General features: G+C 28.7%; 1 non-coding gene across 1 annotated transcript; it reads left to right on the top strand.

Annotated features, from left to right (window-relative positions):
- The first annotated feature begins 6,557 nt into the window (after window positions 1-6,557).
- Window positions 6,558-6,631, top strand: TRNAI-AAU (transfer RNA isoleucine (anticodon AAU)). The gene has a single exon. It is a non-coding gene; the product is annotated as a tRNA-Ile (tRNA).
- The last annotated feature ends 239 nt before the right edge of the window (window positions 6,632-6,870 follow it).

Genomic DNA, 6,870 nt, shown 5'->3' on the forward strand with positions numbered 1-6,870 from the left:
TTAGTTTGAAATTTTGATATAGATTCATTTTTTAATCAAAAGCGATTTACATTCTAAAATAAAAATTTTTAATGTAAATTTAATTTAATCGAATCTTAAAATAAATATAAAATAACAGATACCATAAGAAAAGAAGACCTACACGCAACTTTCGAAAAATACAAAGCAATCGATGTATATAATGAACCCCACCATTTAATTGTTTATTATTTTTCTTCCTTACACATTTTTTATAGAATAAATTTGGATAAAAGTTATTGACTTGATCTTATTTTGACTTGTGAGTACACTAGGGAACGTGGCCGAGTTTTGCTTTAGCGTTAAATATGTGTTAGAATTGAAAAAATAATTAATTGATTATATATTCATTAGATTATCCAATCGTATTATTATCTTCGAGCTTAAATGTATTATAAAGATTATTTTGAAATGATGATACATAATAAAGCTTAATAAATTTAGCATCTTTTAATGATGGATAATACATTCATAATAAATAATTCGAAATATATTATCTAATAAAAAATTGTTTTATTTCTATTACATTTAATGGGCATTTGATAGTATGTTTTGATGGTCCTGCGTACTTTTTGTTGGGATACCAATGAGATTAAAATTCAAATTTAGCTTCTCCATATTTAGCTTTATATATATATATATATATATATATATATATATATATAAAGTTAAAAATTATAAAAATTAATTGGAGGTGAAAAAATATATGAATGCACATTATCTAATAAAGAAGATATATTATATTGGGAGGTAAAAAGTTGAGTAATTGTATGTAAAGACTTTCTGAGATATTAAAAACAAAACAAATAATTAAGTGAAGGAAAAAAATGGTCTCTCTCTCTTACACACACACATAAATATAATTTTAAAAATTAAAAATTATGAAGATCGGAGGTGAAAGAATATCTAAATACACATTATATCTAATAAAGAAGATATATTATAGTGGGAGGTTAAAAGTTGAGTAATTGAATGTAAAGACTTTTTGAGATACTAAAAATAATATAAATAATTAAATGGAGGGAAAAAAGGGTCAAAAAAAGAGGAAAAAAATATGAATTAAGGTCATAGAGAGGTGTCTCATCACCTTGTTTATGTTCCTCATTTATAATATGATAGACCATATCATATATTTTAAGGGCAACAAAATCCAATAGCTATGAAAAATATATCATAGGTAATATACCTTTCGACCGTGGAAAAAATTTAAAATATTAATTAGAACTTGGCAAACAAATATACGTATAAATAAAAACGTGCATCTTTTCATCTTCATTCGCATAATAATAAGATGAAGAAGAGCAAAGTTAATTAAGTAAAATTTGCTAATAGAGCTTTCTAATATGTTGGTTTGTAGAGTTCCATGATTTATTTTTTTGCTGAAATAAAAGAAATCATATATCTGATTAAATAACTTTGTTCAAAATGAAGTACTAATAAAATAAAAAAGAATGGAATAATATTAATCGAAATCAAAACAATATAATACATTAATGAATCTTCAAAATATTTGAAAATCATTCAAACTTTTATACTAATATGACCATCTCTCTTGATGAATCTTCCAAAATAATCAAACTTCGTTCTTTTTCATTTTGATGAACTTGTACCAAATAAATGTGAACATCTCTCAATGATAAATCTTTAAAAAATATATCTATGATCTTCATCAAAGTGAAGGCCATATCGTAACATTATCTTTTCTATGTCTTCTCTTTTGATTATTAAGCACATGATTGATGAAAAAAGATGAAGAAAACAAATTTAAAAAGGAGGAATAAGCTATACTACTAAAAAAAATGAAAAAATGGAAATGAACATTCAACATTTCCATATATGCTTGTTATTTATAAATTGGGTAATTCATAAGAATAGTGTTAGAAAAGAGTTGAAGAGATATGTTATTTAAGTAGAGAATGTAAATAGATGGAGGTTTTTTGTAAGTCATTAGATATAATTAGAATAGTAAATTTGATTAGATTTTTTTAATTAATAAACAAATTATTTAATGAAAAGAATGAAGGGAAAAAGCAAAAAAAAATAAAAAATAAATAGAACTGAAGGTTATAAAGAGGTGTCACATAACCGTGTCTTCATTCTCCTTTATATATAGAGAGAGATTATGTCACGACCCGAATCCGGGTGTGATGGCACTCATCTCAATCCACCGAGATGAGTCAGCCTATTAACCAACGAAAAGTAAATGCGGAAGTAATTGAGATAAAATAAGGTTTAACTTGGTCAAAAACAAATAAATAATCTCCAAAATCCCCCAAGACTGGTTGTCACGTATACAAGCCACTAATAAATTACCGAAGTACGAAAGAAAATACAGTCACAATGTCTTTGTCTCTAGAGTAGGACTAAAACATAATAAAAGAGTAAGAGGTGTCCGCTAGATGGATGTAACAGCTACCTCAACACTCAGAATTGATAACCTCGGATGTAGTAGAAAATAGTAGGAGCTCAAGCAGGTCCGGGTTCACAACCTACACAAGTGTGGAAGCAAGGGGTGAGTACCAAACAACACGGTACTCAGCAAGTGGATAACTAAAACTAAGCAAAGCTTAATAGATACAAGTACTCCTGTCCTCCCAACCGAACCTCCTTAACTACAACCTGCATAAAATCAGTCCAACTCTACACTTGTACAATAACAACAGTAATACAGTCCACAATACTCATCAATAGTATCGTCAATGGATCATACCAAGTCAAGTTCAGCACACACAGAGCAATATGGGAATAAACACAAATTCACAAATATCAAAAAGGTGCAGTGCAATGAAATGAAATGATGCATGTCTGTCCTATCGGTACACATCCGCTGAATCACAGTCCGGAACCCATGGGGGACATTTCTGTCCATGTAACCTGCCACGGAGCGTGTGGTCCGTCCCCTCAATATAAATATCTTGTCACGGAGCATGTGGCCCGACCCCTTTATTTCGTAATACCTGCCACGGAGCGTGTGGCCCGACCCCTTTGTTTCATAATACCTGCCACAGAGCGTGTGGCCCGACCCCTTTTGTTTCATATCATTTTCAATCTCAACATAATATGTCAGAACCAATGCAATCAATTCATGTTCATATAATTCTCGATAATAATATGACAACAACCATAATTTTTCCTATCTCACATCAATATAGTCATATCACATGTCCAAAATAAATCCACAATTATAACATATCAATTCCACCAATACATGTCATTAGATCACCATTTCTATCCCTCATCTTCATCTTTAAGGCCAATCATATAGTCAATAATCCAGTCTAATTCTCATTACTTCCTAATACACATAACATAGAAATACAAGCATCTATAAGCTTAAACTGAGGTTTAAAAATTCACTTGCCTTAATTAATCAAGCAATTACACCGGTACTTGAGCCTTCCCTTTTCGTTGGGTCTCCAAATCAATGTAATCTAATCAAATAAATAACCACAATGAGAATTTCGAAACTACATTACCCTTATACTAAATGTTTGGCATAGGCACAAAAAAATTCACCCACACCTATAATCAAGTCCTAAATACCAAATCTAGGGTTAGGTCTCAATTTCTCTAATTAACATAACCCAAATGGTATTCATGTAATATAATACTCCTAATATTTAATTACCTAACTTAATGCACCAAAACTTAATTTGTAACATGATGGTCAAAAGCAATCTAAATCGGAGACGAATTGCACTAACCAAAATGTTCTTCGGGCAACTGCACACTACATCACTATAATAATATATATATATATATATATATATATATATATATATATATATATTATTTTTTTTTTTTTTTTTGCTTTTACATTAATCCTAATAATAGAAGTAATCATTGGTCATCACTAACATAACTCAATGATGCCACTATCATCATTTTTTTTTTCACAGTCACAAGACATATTTGAATCCGCACACAGTTTCCATTATTTTATTTATTTTGTTTCTTTTTGCAACTACTTTCTATTCTCTTTCTTCCAAAATCAAATATTATTATACTAATAGTATGACATTCTGAAGCCATGTACCAAACAAAGAAATTAAGCATGAGTAATGAAGTACCTGAAATTTGATTTTTTTCTTTTTGCTCTGTGTTCTAGGTCGCGCCGCACAGGAGTTACTCGTTGTTCTCTTCTTTTTTTTTTCTTTTTCTTTTTCTCTTTATTCTATATTTTCGTTTCTCAACTAATTATGTACTAAAAATGACAACCCTACTTACCTATTTTGTTAAATATAAGAAAAGTGGTATAGGATTTTAATTAAATTAATTATTTAGCCCATCAATTAAATTAATTATTTAAAAACACTCCTTAACTAATTAACCGTAGTTACCGAAAAGTCCAAATTTATAATTTAATTTTTTTTTTTCGAAAAGAGTATTTTATGGAAGAGAAAGGGTTCGTTTTTGAAATTACCTAACGGGCCGTTACAGATTATTAAGAATCTTACGTTACAATAATGACTAGCATAACTAACGTTATCTCTCCCAAGACCTTGTGTCTTATCCTGACCAAATTTTTAAAATCTTTCGAGAGTCAATTTGTTGAATTTAACTATCAAAAGATTATAAAAAATATTATAGGTTGTAATTTTTACATGCTAATATAATAAAATAATATTTTAAAATATTGATGAAAGGCTAAGGAAATTCTTAGAGACATACTTCTTTGTGTTAATTTATTCGATTGTAACTTGCCAGGAGTTTAAAAAGAAAATTTTGAATTTTGTGATTTTACACTAAAGAATAAAGATATGTAAAAATGTATCAAGATTTTCTTTAATTTTATGATTTTAAACATGTCATATGAACAATTCTAATTAACAGTTATTATTTTTTTTTAAAAAATACATTTTTCAAGCAAACAAAAGGAAAGTATGAGAAATAAATTAAACGGAAGGAGTATGTATGTATGTATGTATGTATATATATATATATATATATATATATTATTATTATTATTATTATTATAATTATTATTATTATTATTAAAGATAATCATATCACTAGCCCCCACGATGTGTACATGATATCCTTATCATTAGCCCATATTGAGAAGATGACCACAAGAGAGAAAAGATAAGAGAAAATATTAAAGAAAAATATTTTTGTTTAGGTTTTAATAAAAAAATGGAAAACAAAATAAACTTATTCCTTTCTTTTAAGTGAAAGGATATTTGTCAACTCTATCTTCCTATCTGTTTCAACAATTCGATAACAAAAGTTTGTTAATATTTATCTAGTTTTTAATGAGTAGAAACAGTTGAGGAAACATAGATTCATTCAACAAATTTTATATTCATAATTATTATATATCAAATATAAATTTGGAGACAATTATTTTGATGGACAACAATATAGGAAAAAAAGTCTCTTATATTTAAGGGTAAAAAAATGTGTATGTGTGGTGGGGTGGGGGGATGGGGGCTAAAGATTGGGAAATTAGAAAGAATTAAACACAGACATATATAAATGTGTTGTGTTTAATAGGAATCTCCCTCTTGATTTCTTTTTCTTCATCGGAGCAACGACGCAGACAAATTTTTCATCAAGGAATTTGGATGTTTCTACGGCTCTCTGATTATTATTTTTTTGGTTTCTCACTTGGTGTTTGGTGTTTGGAGTTTGAATTGAAGTTTCGACTAAATTTAGATCACACGCCGCAATGCCTATTTGAAAATGACGCTTCCAACTGAATTTTCTCCATACTCAGTATTCAAATCCGAAATCTCTCTGACTCATTTGCTATACAATGCCTCACTTTCTTTATATATATATATATATATATATATGAATTTTGAATATTATCATTTTTCCATCAGCACCATATTAATTATCCTTGTGCGTCACTTTCTTTTAGTGGTCGTTTGGTATAGTGTGTTAGCAAAAATAATGCATGCATTAATTAGGTGTATTAGTAGTACCTTATTTGATATACTTTTTCATGGTATATATAAGTAATGACTCTATTGTGTATTAAAGCTTGCATTACTAGTATCATGGATTTCTAGGTATTAGTAATGCAAGGGAATTTAATGCTTTGCATTCGTATGGTTAAAGACCTAATTACCCCTCAAAACCCCTTTTACATCTTTTCTATCATAATTGTTAAAGATATTTTTGTAAATAAATATTTTTATGTAATGCAAGCTATTTTTTAATACACTAAACCAAATATTGAATAAGAAATATTCTATGTATAATTAATTCAATCATAACTAATACAAGCATTATTAATGCAGACATTACTAATATACTCTATTTAGCATTATTTTTATACACTCTACCAACGACCTCTTACTATATATATATATTAGAATTTTAAATATTGGTGTGATTAGGAACCTTCATTATTATTCTTTTGCCATAAAACACCTTATTAATTTCTACGTAGGACCCTTCATTTATTAACGAATACTAAAAATTAAAAAGCATTTATTCTCTTGTCCAAAGAATATTCTAAACAAAGCAAATTGGCTCCAAAAGCAGAAACAGTGAATTAATAATAATAACGTGAACAGCAATGAACAAACGGCCCATTAGCTCAGTTGGTTAGAGCGTCGTGCTAATAACGCGAAGGTCGCAGGTTCGAGACCTGCATGGGCCACAAATACTTCTTTTTATCATTTGTATCGACCTCTAAAACACGAGAATCGTCTTTCTTTTTTTCCTTCATTTTCTCCCATCGTGTCACGATTGAAGTTTGACATCGTAAATAACATATACATCTTAGCTTTGCCAATTACCTAGGGTGGAAGAGGTTCTTTTAGCTACATAAAATTACACAATTGGTCTTATTTCCCAATGAATTCAAAAGCTACATAGGACTTTGTAAACTCTTTAATA

Source organism: Solanum dulcamara, chromosome 2 (assembly GCF_947179165.1).
Source record: "Solanum dulcamara chromosome 2, daSolDulc1.2, whole genome shotgun sequence".
Classification (NCBI taxonomy): domain Eukaryota; kingdom Viridiplantae; phylum Streptophyta; class Magnoliopsida; order Solanales; family Solanaceae; genus Solanum; species Solanum dulcamara.